The sequence below is a fragment of the Pleurodeles waltl genome, chromosome 12, assembly GCF_031143425.1.
Source record: "Pleurodeles waltl isolate 20211129_DDA chromosome 12, aPleWal1.hap1.20221129, whole genome shotgun sequence".
NCBI classification, from domain to species: Eukaryota; Metazoa; Chordata; class Amphibia; order Caudata; family Salamandridae; genus Pleurodeles; species Pleurodeles waltl.
In genome coordinates this window covers 479,037,036-479,053,877 of record NC_090451.1, presented here as the reverse complement: position 1 = coordinate 479,053,877, position 16,842 = coordinate 479,037,036, and positions in this window count along the sequence as shown.

Sequence of the window (16,842 nt, the reverse complement as noted above, 5' to 3'; positions counted from 1 at the left end):
GAAATGACAAGTGGATGTGAAAAACTGTTAATGAGACGTTTTTCCTTTAGGAACACATGTTTTGATTTGTGGATGATTGAAAATATATATGTATATGAATTCAATATTAATTTCAAGAATATTTACAGGATATTTGAAATTGTATTTTATTTTGATATGCACATGTCACTTTAAAAGAGTTTATGTAACACTTATGTAACACTTGGTGTATAAATATCATTGGTGGGGTTGTTTGTTTGGCAAGAAAATGAAGGATGAATTGAGCTGTGTTGTGATATGGGCTAGCTGTCTAGTGTTTTGGGCTGAAGAAATGATGGAAGGATGATGTGTTATTATGGCGCCTGTCACGGAGTCCACATAGGCCCGGTTGAAGGCGTCATGCTAAGACACGTCGGCCGCTGGGCGAAATTCTGAAGGTGTTGCTGGTTGCAAAGGAAACTGAGTGGTGGATATATATATATATAAAAGTGTTTTTTACTTGCCTATATCGTTGGCATCGGTTGATGGATCTTATTGCTCATATCAGCGTCTGTCTGGAAAGTTTCGGGGTGACCTGTCAAGTGGGGGCTGAGAAAAAAGAGGGGTCCTAAAACTAGTTTTCCCCATTTATTTTTCTATAGGGATTTTGAACAGGCATAGCACCCAAACCACTGGATGGAACTACAACAAATTTGGCAGAGAGGTAACTGTTAGTCCAGAAAGCAAGCATTTTGTTATTAGGTGTAAACCCATTCAGTAGTTTCTGAGAAATCCACATTTGTATATATAGGGATGTGAAGGCTCCGAAAACCTTCCTGATCTAGTGCTGAGATCTTATTGGCTGCCAACATTTCAACAAAGAATTGTTGGCGGCCATTTTGGGACTCAGCTTCAGCCAACTCCCAGACAAAAATGTAGAAAATAAGCAAAGATGCCAGGGTTGGGATCCCCTGACTCCTTAGCTCTGGTGCATAGGTCCCAGAGGGACCCATCCCCCAGAGCAAAAAAGCATTTTTTAAACATTTTCAGCTGGAGATGAGGTAGATCTGTGGATCCACTGTAAACTAAAAAGAAAAAAAGTACAGGCTTCCATGATTATTTAAGTGTAGCCCCCTGGTGGGCCAAGTCCTGGGCGCTTTGACATTTTAAATGTGTGGGGGCCTCCCGCCCCCCTGCAGCGTTGAGGACAGCCACCTTCCAAGGGCAGATTTTAGAATGAAATGCGGGGGGCGCAGACCCCCTCGCTGCCCCATGGACTACCATCTCCTCTGGGCAGAATATGTCTAAAGAAATGCAGTAGGACACACTGCCTCCCATAGCTCCAGGGACCACCGCCTCCCTGGGCACAGTATGTTTAAAGAAATGCGTGGGCCACCTGCCCCCCCCCACAGACCCAGGGATCGCCACACCCCCATAGCAGAATATGTTTAAAGAAATGCGGGGGCACCCAGCCCACCCACAGCTCCAGGGACAGAATATGGCTAAAGACATGTATGGGGTCTCCTGCCCCCCCGCTGCCCCTGGGACTGCCACCTCCCCGGGAAGAGGTGCAAGTTATAGTTGCCTTAGGGCACAAGTTATAGCACAAGTTATAGTTACTTGAGATAACTTTAACTATAACAAGTAAATTGCTATGGTTTGTTATGGTAAGTTTAAATTTGAGCCTAACTTTAACGTTCCTGTAACTTTCGTCTGTTTTTACACCCGACACTGAAAAGCACCTCTACACCCAGATGCTCCTGTGCCAACTGAGGTAACCTGCTGGTGCTGCCTTAGACCGTGCCCCATACTTACCTAAACTCCAAAAAACCAGTCATTGGCAAGTACCTGTATGCAATATATGATTATTTTCCATAGGATAACATTACAGCATAAAAGTTAATCCAAATGTATTTGCTATATACTTCAAAACTGCTAACTTAAAAAGTTTTTTTACTCAATAACGTAGTTCTTGTTGTTAAAAAATATATAAAAATAAGTGTAATTTTTCTAAATTGGTGTGGATCGCCTTATTGAGTGTGTGTGTGCCATTTATTGACTGTGTGCATACAGCAAATGTCTAACACTCCCCTTTGATAAGTCTAAGCTGCTCGACCACCCTACCACAAATATAGTACTTGATATATTTAAGGAAAGCCCTGTCCACTACTAAGGGGATATATGGACTCTTTACAAATCATGCTTCTTTTTGGTATACTATATAAAAAGCCAGCTTCCTACACTAACGTTTTGACAGACGTGCTTCAACCTTGGGTATCCTCCTCAGAACCTCTACTTCCCTTTAATTAAGTAATGCACAGGCACTCCTGTGCACAGGACAGTTGTACGCCACAATCGCTCCGCTCCCGATAGTCCAGCCTTCCTTAACCAGACCTTTACCCTTGAAAGCCTAATGGTCTAGGCCTCTACCTCCAGAATCAACCCTGGCATATTCCCTACCACACCACTGGATAGGGAATCCAAAAGGCTGAATGCAATTGGAAAGAGAATTTCTCTTCCACCAGTTTTTCACTGCAATCTGTGAGCACTGCATGCTAATTCGACCAACATTCGCATATGGTATGGGATTTGGTTGAGTAGGTGCTGCCTATGGTCTCAGAGGGGGCCCGAGCCATACTCACCACGCTGTTGCGTTATCGAAATGGTGCATGGTTGTTAGACAATGAAAAATTATTAACAGCTTCACCTCGGTTCATGGCTTAGATATTGTGCATTTTTGGATCACAAACACTATGGCCCTCATTTTAACATCGGCGGTACATACCGCCTACCTCCGCAGTGACTGCGGCTAACATACTGCCACCGCAGCTACCATCCATCTGCCATATTATGAGCACTGCCTGACTTCCGCCACAATAAGGGCAGAAATCCGGCAGTGATCATGGTGGTGGACAGTTGACCTAGACACCCAGGGAGTTAATAATAATAAACAATTCAATTTAGGAAGCCCGTTTGGCCACACAATGAGGATAAGGAATTGAAGACTGAAACAAAGTAGTTTTATTTCCAATCAATAATCAATCCAATATATATGCATGTCATAAAAATATTAAAAATATACAGGACTACAGCTTGCAAGCTGAAATAAAACAATTTTTTCCAGTCTCATTAAATTAAGTTGCAAAATGATAATTGCCACTGCAATACAGAAACTGAGAATTAGAAATCAGGGTTCCTAAAGAAACGCCAGTTCTCTCTCCTAAACACGAGATGACTCTAAAGTCCTTTAATTGGAGTTCTAAGTAAGAAATGAGGATGGTTTAAATGAAATCTTAGGGAATTTGGAAATGCGAGAAATTGTCAGCATTATTAAGACCCCAGTAGAAGTCTTCCAGCAAAGGTAATATATGTTTAGCACAAAGCTTCACACTTGCAAGAATAAGGGGACCAGAGCGGTCTGCACCCCTCCAAGTCTCAAGTAATCTGCCTTAACTTCTAACAGCATAAGCGTTAATTTAAACAAACATAACCTTCAACAACAATCGTATGTCTTCCCTCCCACCAGGAACCAATCATCTCCTTTTTTGTCCTGTGCATTTGCATCATTACATAAATTTCTCATCCCACAGAACTTTGGACAGTTACTGCCACCATGTACACCCCACTGTCCTGATATGCAATGAATAGGAGAATTCAGCTGCTCATTAGGTCTTCACGTCTCTTGCCAAGATTTCTCTTCTCAGTCCATACTATCAGCAAAACTAATGCATATAACAATATTCCTTTTCTCTAGCTACTGGAACCTTGAAACACACATGGAAAAGAAATAACATGCTAACCAGGCAAAATACATTTTAAAATAAAAATTTAAATGAAGGCCTTTAGTAAGGTTAACTTTAATTATACGTTTAATGCACTTTCTGATTATACATATACACATATAACTTCAAAATGAATGAAGATCATCAACAAAAGAATGAGATGTAAATATAAAACATAAACATGAATGCATGTAATTTTTAGATAATGAACATTAGTGCCCCAATTTATAAAGTTTCAGTCTTTCAGTGGTTACATTTCATTAATACATTTAGGTTTTTACACATGCTAATAATAATTAACGCATACAGTAAATAAAATATTAAATGTAATGCTTAGTTGTACAATGATGACGTATAAGAGAATGGAGTCTTAATTGTGCTGCTCCACCCTTTACGGCTACCCACCGTAACACCTAAAAACGTACCTCCCTTTACTTCTACTCACCCAAGAACACTTAAAAACACTTCTCCCTTTGCATTTACCCTCCCATGTAGCATAACATTGTCCCCTACATCCCTTTATCTGTAGCCATTCCTAAACCTTAACACCTTAACTTTATTTACCTCTACCCTAATAGTCCTACTCATCCCTTAACGAAAAAAATACTGTTGTTTTAAAATGACATGTCATTAAAAAAATAATAGTTACCTGTGTGGAAACGTACCACAAGGTAAAGCACTTAAAAGGCATCTATGTGGTACTTACTTGCATGGTAACATCCTGCGGGGTAAAGACCATGGACCAACAACTGCATATCCAGCTTCATGTTGTACGTCCTGTCATCGTAGACGGTTTTTATGCAAGGAAAGGTTTATTTTTGAATTTATCTGTCCAGGAGTCCAATATATGCTGAACATGAGGTCGGCGTGCAGGTTCGATAATTTTAGAATAATGTCAATGCACAAAGAAGAGGGGTAGCTGTGGTTCCTGGCTGGTTGCCATCTGACTGTACTAGTATATATTAACAGTCAGAAAGAAGGCTCATGAGCTAACCTTTCACTTCTTCAAAACACGCACAACTGGAGGGCACATGTTGGAATCTTTGCAGGGCATAATCAGTTAGTTATCCTTCAGGGGTTTATAAAAACATTAGCTTTGAGACGAACAGTAACATTTATTTCTTATACTTTTAGAATGGTAAAATGCGTGCTCTAGAGCGATAAATAATAACACTGGTTTGCATTAACTATCAAATGCTACAAGTAGACCACTTTTAATAACAAATACTTATGTGAACATGCAGTATTAAGTAAACACATTCATCTGCCTGGTTTGTTTAAACAAATACAGACCATGATAACCAGTTGGCTCCTTGTGCAACCTTTATGGGCTGAATTTGTGACTACACTCTGCTTGCTGCTAGGGCAGCCAGTGCCAACAGAGTGCAGGAATTAAGGAATATGGTGTATTTTACCATTCTAAACATGTGCTTAACCTGAATGTGACCAACAACTGCATGAACAAGGTATAGTATTAGTTAACTGTTCCTACTTCAGTTTCACAGCCAATTATCATTTTGCCTTCTGACTGGACCCCAGTTTTCTCCCATAAAATCAGTTTCACGGTCAATACAATCTGGAAATTAGGATTATGGTCACTCTAATGCAGGGGTCTTCATACTGGGGCGCGGGCCCCCGTAAAATCCCAAGGGGGGCGCCAAGCTCTGACCAAAAGAGCATTATGCAGATAACCGTGCTTTGTTTTAAGCAGAAAATAATGTATTGCATTTTTAAAAAGGTAAGAGAACTTAACTGCAATGTTTAAATACATCTAGACATATTCAAACACTTCCATCTCAATAGAATACTTGTGAAAAATTCTGAGAGGGGCATGATGATTTTTATTTTTTTACTGGTGGGGCACGGCATTAAAAAGTTTAAAAACCACTGCTCCAATGTGTATTTGTTTAGGCGAACTATACTTTAGAGACCTCACTGGCAGAACAGCCAACATTTGTGTTGTTTTTCAATTGAAAAGGGAATATCCAGTGACCAGGGGGTAAACTTCTGATTTGGGCCAATTTACTCAAAGTCCTGAGGTTCTGAGAGAGTAGTGAGTATTGGGGCTGGGGTGTTGTCACAGTTTTAAGATACATAAGCAAGTCGCTTGCATAGAGTGAGACTGCATGCATGCAGTCGTGGAGAGGGATGCACCATTTGCGACCCTGTTCACGGATGCAGATCATCATTGGCACCATTGCTAAAGCAGAAAGCAGGGGGGAGAGCAAGCATCCCTACATGGTGCCCATTCCCATTGAGAAGGGGCCTGAAACTAGGGGACCTAATCATACATGGGACAAAGGGTCTGTGTACAACAGCCGGGTGTATGCCAGGAGGCATTTCCCAGTACCCATAGAGATGAGCACCTAGAATAGATAAGAATAGATTAAACTGTTCTAATGTGTATTTGTTTGGGAGAACTATACTTTAGAGACCTCACTGGCAGAACAGCCAACATTTGCGTTGTTTTTCAATTGAAAAGGGACCAATACTTTTGAGATGTCATCATTGAGTTTTTGAAGCAATTAATTTTTTCGTCATAGAACTTGAAGTGAAGGAGAGATTTTCCCTTTATAATCACACAGATATGCAAAAAAGGAGGGGCTACTTCTGACAGTGCTTAATTTCAGCAAGTGCTTTCCCGGGCTATGCAGCAGCACTTGATTGTCAACACACCTGCACTTATGGAAGTCTACCACATGGTTGCCCTGTTTGCATAAATTTGAGATGAACAAACCCACAGTTTATTAATTCAATGTACATTAGAAATAACTAATGCCTGCTGCTCAAGCCCTACTTATAGCTTTGAGGGATTTAAATAATCTGAATTGTCACACTTATTGGGTATGATGGTTAGTAGCTGTGTTGTTTCTCTCATTGGTGCACTGGCAGGGGCAATTGGTGGGGCAAGCTGTAATGGCCTCCTTAAGAGGGTCCTCAAACTTATGTATTTTATTAATTAATTAAATAATGAATGAATGTACTTATTTTTTTACAAATTAAGCACTGCTTCTGCAATGGCAGTGCTGTGCAGTCAACATATCCACGCAACATTTTATACATTGGTAAGAAAGAGTAGGTGCTATTCCAATTAAGAACTAAGGGCCAGAGGCAGGAAACAAATAGCGAGTCGCAAATGGCAAAAATTGCCGTTTGCGACTCGCTATTCGCGTTTCCCAATGCAGAAATGCATATTGCGAGTCGGTACCGACTCGCAATATGCATTTCAGAATCGCAAATAGGAAGGGGTGTTCCCTTCCTATTTGCAATTCTGAGTGGGATGCAATACCATTTGCGACCGCATATGCGGTCGCAAATGGTGTCGCAGTTACCATCCACTTCAAGTGGATGGTAACCCACTCGCAAATTGGAAGGGGTCCCCATGGACCCCTTCCACTTTGTGAATGGACCCACAAATATTTTTTCAGGGTAGGTAGTCGTCCAAGGGACCACTACCTGCCCTGAAAAAAAACCGAAACTAAAGGTTTCGTTTTTTTTTTAAGTGCAGCTTGTTTTCCTTTAAGGAAAACGGGCTACACTTAAAAAAAAAAAAAAATGCTTTATTGAAAGCAGACACGAACATGGAGGTCTGCTGACGACAGCAGGCCTCCATGTTTGCGAGTGCCTAGACTCGCTATGGGGCCGCAATTAGCGACCCACCTCATGAATATTAATGAGATGGGTCATTGCGACCCCATAGCGAGTCGCAGACGGTGTCTGAGACACCGTACTGCATACCGATTTGCGAGTTGCAAATTGCGAGTCGCAGGGACTCGCAATTTGCAAGTCGCAAATTAGCATTTTGCTACATATGGCCCTAGATGATTCATTTTGGAGTGATAAAAAGTTGTCCGAGCTCTTTAAAAACAAAGGAGCGGATGGCACTATTTCTGATCTCTTCGGACCCTGATCATAAATGGGCCCCCTTTAAATTAAACCATGGTAAACAAATATATTATTATAAAATTATTCTTCAAAAAAGGGTACACCAGATTCTTTGCTAATTTGGTCACGGAAATAGCATCTTAATCATGAAGCTGGCAAAAACATCTTAACCAATGGACTGGAGAGTGATAACTGTTAGGCAAGCATATTCCCCCTTCGTTAGAGGAATGTGAGAATTAGAGTTTGGCTTTGTTGATATCTTCCTTATTTAAACCGACTTAATAGCACGTTTATAAACGACTAAAACAGATACATTGCTACATGTCCATATGGCATCCGTATGTTTACTGCAAATAGCACTATTTTTAATCACAGCCAGGTTTACACTCTGTACTATATGTTGGTTATACTCAGTGCTTTAAATGGAAAAATAGAAGTGCAGGTACTCTCTATCAGAGTACCTGCTTGTTTCTGAGAAGTGCCGGTACTCTCCAATTAAAAGTATTACGTTTTTCTTGAGATATGCCGGTACTCTCCCTCTCAAAATAAAAAAGTGCCGGTACTCAGTACCGGAGAGTACCGGCCCATTTAAAGCACTGGTTATACTGTAGCGTTTAACAATGATAGCACAAGAAAACCTGGTGAAAAAATCGTACAGTTGGCACCGACAGGGCCATTACACGCTGGGGCTAAACGTGCCTTTGTGAGAATTTTTAGTAGTTATGTGAAAGAAAAATATGCATTAAGCAACGCACGTCTCGCAGGCTAGTTATAAGGGATTCCTATCTCATTATTATTATATATAAATGTGCAGTCCAAAAATGTGCAATATGGTAGTATTTAGGATGTTGGCACAGATTAATATTACCAGCGTAGGTTAATAAATATCCCTATAAGCGCATTAAAAATGGCTATTTTGGCCTGTGCTTTTCCCAGACCTTCATGAATTTTAGAAGGACTCTTAACAGGCCTTTGCAACGCCAGTTTTTCGTTGTATACACAGATTACTGTAGCAGGAGCCTGCGCTCTTCATCTTAGGCCTTGAAAGCAATATACTGTGGTAATGGCAGGGTTCAGCCTAATTGGATATTACTTGAAGTTTGTTCTTGTAAGAGCCTCCTGTTAACCTGGAGGAGTAATAAATATATGTTTGTTCCAGTCGGTCTCTTGCTGAAAGGGAACCCGCTGAGCTAACAGGAAAAGTACAATTTATAGCAAGAACGGAACAACCGGTAGAATCAAGCAGGCTCTGTGCCCACCCGCAGGAACGCGTTTATTGTTAGTAATAGCCTAGAGGCTGCTTCAGAACAATAATAGTCGGGCATGCAACACAAGTGCAACCCAAAGGAACGCTCGTTTCGGATTTTTTTTTTAAACTAACATTTGTTTTTGGTATATTTGGCATGTGAACGATAGCAGAGAGGTACAATCGACTTCCATACGTTAAAATCTACTTAAATCATTACATCAAGGCCCATATTTATACTATTTTAGGGCTGCATTTGCGTCATTTTTTGACGCGAAAGCGGCGCAAACTTACAAATGCGGTGCTAAAAAAGTATACATATGGGACTAAATTTCTACAACATGCTTTTCTTTAGACAATAAAGGCAACTTCACATGCTCCCACCTGCTTGTTTTTAGGCCAAGCATAGCAGCACGCAAGAGCTGCTTTTCCGACCTGTTGTTATCTCTTTGGGCTATTAACCACACCCACGTCACGGCCATCACTATTGCCGGTTCGTGGGTGTTAGCGCGTCTGACCTTAATAAGTAAACTTACAAGGAGACGTGAATAGGTCGATGAACCTTTTGACTCGCAATTAAGATGTTCTTACCATAGCTCCAGTACATAATCAATAACCAATACACAATAATCAATAATCATTAGCAATCAATAACGATAATAATCAATGGAGTCAGTAATTTGCACGCACCATGACCTTACAGTCATGAATAACCACACCTTGTAGTAAAAGTTAGAATATTTATTTACCTATATTAACTATGCTAAAGTCATGTAGATTAATCTCAAAATCAAATGAAACACATACAGAAACAATACTGGCTGTCAAAAGGTGCGGAAAAAAACGTAATTTAATCAAAGCTTGAACTACAACACATTCTAAGGTTATGGTGCTAATCAGTAACAGAGTTAGCCGCGTCAATGTAATCACAGACATTAAGTTTAGCAGAGAAATTCATCAAGCATTAATCCCTGTTAGTGTAACTTCATTAGTGAGGATCCTTAACTAACACCAGATTAGCATCAGAATGTTGGGCTTCATGCAAAAAGATTTAGTAACACAAATTTGGAAAAAAAAATCTAACTATGGCTCTATCAAAACAATGCAGTTGGTACCTAGGAAGGAAAAGCAAATATGAATAATAATCAACAGTCTCATTTAGAATACCTATCCTCAGTGTGGATCAGCTAGCAGAGTCAGTCTTCATTCTCAGGACATCAGTCGATCAGCAAGGCATTAGGATTCAGCATCAAAAGTTCAGAAAACGCAAAGTCTTTAAGCATTAAAGTTAAGCACGTCTCTTGTCAAGACGCACAATAAATATTGACCTTACAGCCAGCAAGGAAATGGGCAAATGGGTCTGTCTTTTCACAGTGTAGGGTAGTTATATTAAAACTACTAACACTACTTCCCAAACCCCTATTGGTCAGTTAATCGCATGTTCAAGCTTTGTCAAATAAAACTAAAGCTCCAAATCTATAAATTCTACTATTATTCCATTCACATGTCATTGATTGGTTTGTCCTACAATGTCCTCATCATCTGACTTGTCAGGTAACAATATTGTTGCAGCTTCCACTCCAGTCAGTATCTCCATTGCTCTTCTCCTGAGAAAGTCAGTCTCACACACATTACACATAAAATGTTACATTAGTAGGAACAGCATCTTCTAGCAGTCGGTTCTCATGAAAAAGCTTCCGTTATCAGCACATTTAAACAATACAATAGAAATCACAGTTTAGCCCTCTAGGACAGCCATTTTATTAAACGTTAAGAAATACAGCTTTGACATGAGGCCTGGCAAACTAGTCCAAGACACGCGCTAATTTAAGGCCTATAATTAATAAAGCTAGAGCAAAATGCATAATCTTTAATATGACATATTACTACATTAGTCAAACATATATTCAACATTTCATAATATTAATTCTCTAGTAAGTACACTTTGTGAACATTGGCGGGCACTCTTCGTAATCACATTTTCAAATGTGTACATTATTTTTCTATGTTATTTTATTTTCTACATAACTCACTTATGCAGAATACATGAATACTCCTTAATACTTTTTATTAATACACCTGTGCTAGCATGGGCTTGCCTTTCAAAAATCCTTTGTTATCATTGGTAAATGCTTTACATTTGTCCCTCCTTGAGGTGGTTTGGTTACCGCCTTCCAACATCGACCCTGTTACATGACTAATTGCACTTTTGCTGATGCGTTTGACTGTGAGCAAACTTCTTTTTCCTTTTGTGTGTCTCCTTCAGGCTCATGGTGTGATGCTTTAAATCGGCTCCCTTATGTGAAACTGCTTTACTTTTAATTTTTAATTTATGTGGCAAGAAAAGTCCGATTTGGAGTTTACAATGGCAATAGCTTAACTCAAACAAAATGCGAGACCCTTTGCATTGCAAATGCTTGTTTAGCTTGCTCTCAGTAGTGGCTGATGACATTTGAAAGTGGTGGGGCATAAAAGTCTGGGTATGACTTTTATGTAGCGAGTGAAGCAAGTAAGCTTAATGGACAAACGTACGGTCCAGTCTGGGTCCTCCTCAAAAGAGAAAAAAAGAAAAAATATTGAGAAATGGTGCATTTGAAAGGAAATACATTTAGTGAGAAAGCAAGTTTTATAAAACAGTGGGAATGTACAGTCTTAATGCATTAGTATGTTCACCTCTTACTTTAATGTACACTGCAACAAGCTCAGGCCCTTTAAAGTGTGTGCTTAAACAGTGTCTTTGGAAGAAAATAATCTAACCAGGCATCAGGAAGCACCCACAGCCACTGGCTGCAATCAGTCATACAGAAATATGTGCAGACAGGTGTTTAAGTGGGATGAAAAAGTGGGGGTTCAATAAAAGGAAACATGGAAAATAAATTTCTGAGATTCCCATATTGTGCCACCTGGCCTGTATTTTGTTTTCTCTCTTAGATGTTATTGCATCCAGAAATATAACACAATAACTGTCATACACATAAAACCTGTCAACACCAGTCAGTGCGCACTCTACCGGCAACATAATGCAAAATGACAAACCTTATGCAATGTAATAATTCATGCATTGTGTTCTGATATTGCATTTTAACTATTTGCATTGCAGGTATTTATCTTGAAATGTCTTTAATATTGTTTGCAATGTATTGTTCATTTTCAAGCCTTTCCTGCAGCCTGGCTGGTTGTGGCTGGGTGTGGCAGGTGGGCGGGGCTTGGGTCTATTTAAGGATCCCAGCCCAGCTCCACGTGCTCCCTATTCAGAGGTCCCGGTGCGGAGCAGCAGCATTTTCCAGGCTCCTGTTCCAGAGGCCTACTTGGACATTTCCTGGCCCTGTCCTCATAATCTTGCTGATCTTCAAGCAGGGCGGTAAGGCGGAGTTCGGGGTAGACCTCGACTCCGTTTTCTAGAAACATTTGAGTTTTTTGGCTTTGAGTTACCTCGTGTGCAATTTACTCTTGGCACTTAACCCTTGCAGTTTGGATACGCAGAGTACGCAATCATTTCAAGGCATTTGAATCTTGATGGTTGAATCGGAAACAGTGTGCGCGATTCATTCTTGGCAATTAACCCTTGCAGTTCAGATCGGCACCATGCGCGATCATTTCAAGGCATTTCAATCTTGATGGTTGAATCGGCAACAGCAGTTTGTTCAAGTCATTCTTTGCAATTAATCCTTGCAGTTTAGATCGCAGAATGCGTGATCATTCCAGGTACTTGAGTCTTGATGCGCAGTCTGGCAATAAGGTGCGCAATAATTTCTGGGCAATCAAATCTTGAAACTTAGATCAAACAGAGTGTGATCTTTCTAGACAAAACAAGTTTAGTCAGTTTGCCTATTCCACAGTATAATTCATGAATCCTATAGCAGTTCATTATTTGGGAATGAATGTACTCATTGACTCTTGTTGTGATGTAATTGCTATTCTAAGGATTAACTTGAGAAAGTTCAATGTTCAGAGTATATGATTATAAAAAGGTCACGTTTTTAAAAAGTTCTTGATCTCGCATGTTATTAGAGCATAAAGAGTTAAAACAAAGTTCATGAAGATTAATGTGAATGACCTTGCTATTGTGTTCTTAACACTTGCTTCCACAGGTCACCTTCCCTGCTGTTCCCAACCTAAACCCCATCCCCCGCTTGGCCATTCTTTAACCTGTTCTATAACGGCTAGTAGAGTTTGGAGCTGCCAAGAGGTGGACATATTAGGAACAGGTGTAAACCCAGAGGATCCGGTCTCGCTGACAAAACCTGTCAGTTCTGTTGGCTTTCTCAATGGTTTTAACTGTTTAAGATAAATGAGTCAGAACAATGATTAATTATAAATAATGAACATTGGAAATGTTTCAATTATGAAATTGTGAGTCTGTGAATTAAATATTATTGAGGCCTATGGAAGGGGTGGGGCCTTCAGTTATGTGTGCTTTATCTTAGATATGCAAGCCCTTCCTCTTTTTTCGCTTCATCACCATCTTTTCACTCTCCCCTGAATGCACTTCCTCGCCGCTCCCTCATTTTACTGCTCCAAACATGCTCTGCACTCATTCACATATGAGCCCTTTATTTCCTTTTGCCTTATAAATATTTTGACATCTGTGCACCCCATTCACACACACTTAAACTGTAACTGAAATACATGACCATTGTTCTGTGTTCTCTGCATAGACGCCAACCCACTGACCGACACTTTGCATTGCCTTTAGCCTGAGCACCAGTGCCCTCAATCAAAGTCCCTCATAAACAACTGGTCCAAGTCAAAGTATGCTCTATGCAAGAGTAATACAATGCACGAAAAGAAACACAGAGACAGAGCAAGATGAAACAGCTAACTCTCCTGGTGAATGTAACATTAAGTAATACATGTGAAATGATAGAGGAACTAAATTGCTTTTTAGCATTCATTGTTCACACATCAACCCATTTTTTTGGGCATTAAAGCTAATGGTATGACAATAGGGCCAGTTTTCATGCCATACAGCAGATAACTGGCCTTACTGTAAGGACATCTTTCTCCCTTTGTGCTTGACACCAACATTTGGATCAATTTAACAAGGAAACAATGACCCTGCTCATCTTTTGTACTAATTTAGTGGGGGAACAAATACAGCAGCTCCACTTCTAAAGGAGCCAGTGATCTACAGCTAGGGCCTGGGGTGTCACAGTGGGGGAGGCTAGTCTGACAAGGAGTCTCAGTATAATAAAAATAACACAAGCTTAGCATTAGAACACTTACCATTTCCTCAAAACAAGGCACCACGTTACAATTGCCTGCATCCACTCCTACTGTGGGCCGAATAGGGAAAGGGTGGGATCTATGTCTATGAATGACGGATGGCTGCCTTCACACAGTTATGAAGACTCTGATGCCCAAAACCATGTGCCACTGCCCTTTAGCGGATATTGCTGTAGACCACAATGGAAATGAAAGGCTTTAGAGCAGTAAGCCCTGCATCGTGCATCACAGTGCAGAAAGATGATTTTCTTCTTGGCTTCCATCTCCTGCTTCAGAGCGAGGTGGGGCAAGCAGCCTGGGACAGACAGCCCAGACTCAAATGCATAGATTTGTTTAGAGTTACGATCATTATGATCGTATCTCTGAACAAATCGATCTATTTAATATTTTTGGCTATTAATGTGTAGGACTTTCATAGGGGCGCAGCCCGTCAGCCTAAAATGAGAAACCTCACCTGCTTGCTTTAGAATAGATGTTGTGGCATTTTTCTCAAATTGTTTATAGATGTCATCATTGATGTCAACAACTTATTTATTTATTTTGATTGACAAATTCAAAACATACTATGTACAATGTAAACAAATTAGCATTGATCACCTTGACATTTACAAGTGAGTGCGCAACAGAAACGGTACGGTTATTATTGACTGGCAAACATTATTTTTTATTTTTTCAAATGTTGTAATGAAAGGAGCATTCCTGTTTCAGTGCTGCTAAATATTTATGCAGCTGAGAAGAATTATGAACTGGCGTGAACAGGGATGGGAAAAACTAAGGGGTAGTACGCTGGGGTAGTTACGCTGGGGTAGTTTTGGGCCCCTTGTGTTTTATAGGGTGTGGCTTCAAGGAGCAAACCTGTGTAGGGTGTAGATGATTATAGATGTGAGTTAGCGCTGCCAGATGGCGATTGTAGTGGGTTGCATGATGGAGACAATTGGGGTGGTGGGCTCTAGGGATATGTGAGGGGTGTGGAGAGGACATGTGTACATTTCCAAAATCGGGATTCGGGTGGCGTCAAGTGGTAGCATAACGATAACCAGCAAATAGGGTAAAGAGGAGTTACATTGCAGTCAAAAGGTGAATCAGGGAGGCATAGCGTCATCGCTGGTGTGTTGCCAGAAATGCACAAGTATCATAGCCCAATGATTGATAATGGGGCATTTACAAAGACCGTGTAGCGCTTCATCACGGAGTGTCTCCTCTTCGGCCGCACCCCATTTACGCAGGGCTCCCTACCAAGCCTCTACCAACAGTGGGTACGCTGAGTGCCAGTGCAGTGTAAGAGTATGGATCACCAATAGTAGTGCCAAGGCTGCGAAATGGATGCAAACTTTGTGGCTTTTCCTGCACTTAAAGGTACCTAATGCACTGGCCTCCCATGTGTGCTGATCTGTCTAGTCTGTTACCTCCTGAAGGCTTGTGTGTATAGAGTACCACAAATGTTACAGGGACAGGATCATAATATATGTTAGAAATCCATGCCCAAGAGGGGGCAGCATGGGCAAGTGATTTTTGCTTTTGGGTAAAAGCTGGGGTAAGATATGGCCTTTGTAAGATGTAGAACTGGACATTCTTGAATCTAGAGTTTCGGGAGACTTGTTGCAGGTGCATGAGTGCTACATCCCATTCCCTGTCTGCAAAGCCATCCCTATGTCTTCCTCCCATTGCTGGCAGAGGGTGATGAAAGGGGCATCAAAGAGTTTGCGGATGGCCTTGTAGAGCAGGTGATGAGGTGGTGACCTGTGTTCATTGTAATTATTGTGCATATGACTGTATGTGGGGGTGGATCCGTGTCTACAATGTTCCATAGTGCTTGAGCTGTGTTCTGCAATTGCTGATAGGTGAGAAACTGCCCAGCGGGTAGTGCGTTGTCGGTAAACAGTTGGTCAAAAGGAAGGAGATGTCCCTCAATGTATAGATCACCTTTTGTGTGAATTGAGCATGATGTCTAATTTGCCATTGATTTTGTAGGATAAAACCTTGAAAGTGAGGAAGACCTACCACAGGGATGTTATAGGCATAGAATGGTTTGTTATGTGAAAGTAAATGTATACAAAGCATGAATGTTCATGCTGTTGCCACTAGTAGGGGCCAGGGGGAGGGAGTAAGCATCTTGGGAAAGAGCTGGTTACGTAACATTGCTGGTGTAATAGTACCACTTGGGTCAATGGCCTCAACCATATAAAGGCCTGCTGTCCAACATGATAGCCACTGTAAATGTGCAGCCAGGAAGTATGCTTCAAACGAAGGTGTTCCAGCCCTTTACATCCCACTTGGAACTAAAGTATCTTAAGGGCCACATGTGTTTTTTGCGTCCCATACGAGGGAACAAAGGAGTGGATCCAGTTCTTTGAAGAAAGGACAAAGAGCGATTAGCGGAGGAATAGTGAAATAATACAATAATCTGGGTAACACAATCATTTTTTGAGGGCTGTTTTGCTGATGGGTCAAGCGGCAGGGATTGCTAGCAGGATAGCTGTGTGCGCATGTCTGCGAGGGCCTGTGGAGATTAACCTCATATAAATCAGAGGGTGAGTGATAGGAGCAAAGTCCTAGGTAGCGAATCGCCTCAGGACACCACTGAATCTTGATCCTCCAAGGGACATTTAATGTTGTGGCTGTCCAGGGCTCAGGGGGTAAACTTCTGATTTGGGCCAATTCACTCAAAGGCCTGAGGTTCTGGCAAACTCTGGAAGAGCAGTGTGTATTGGGGCTGGGGTGTTGTCACATTTTTAAGATACATAA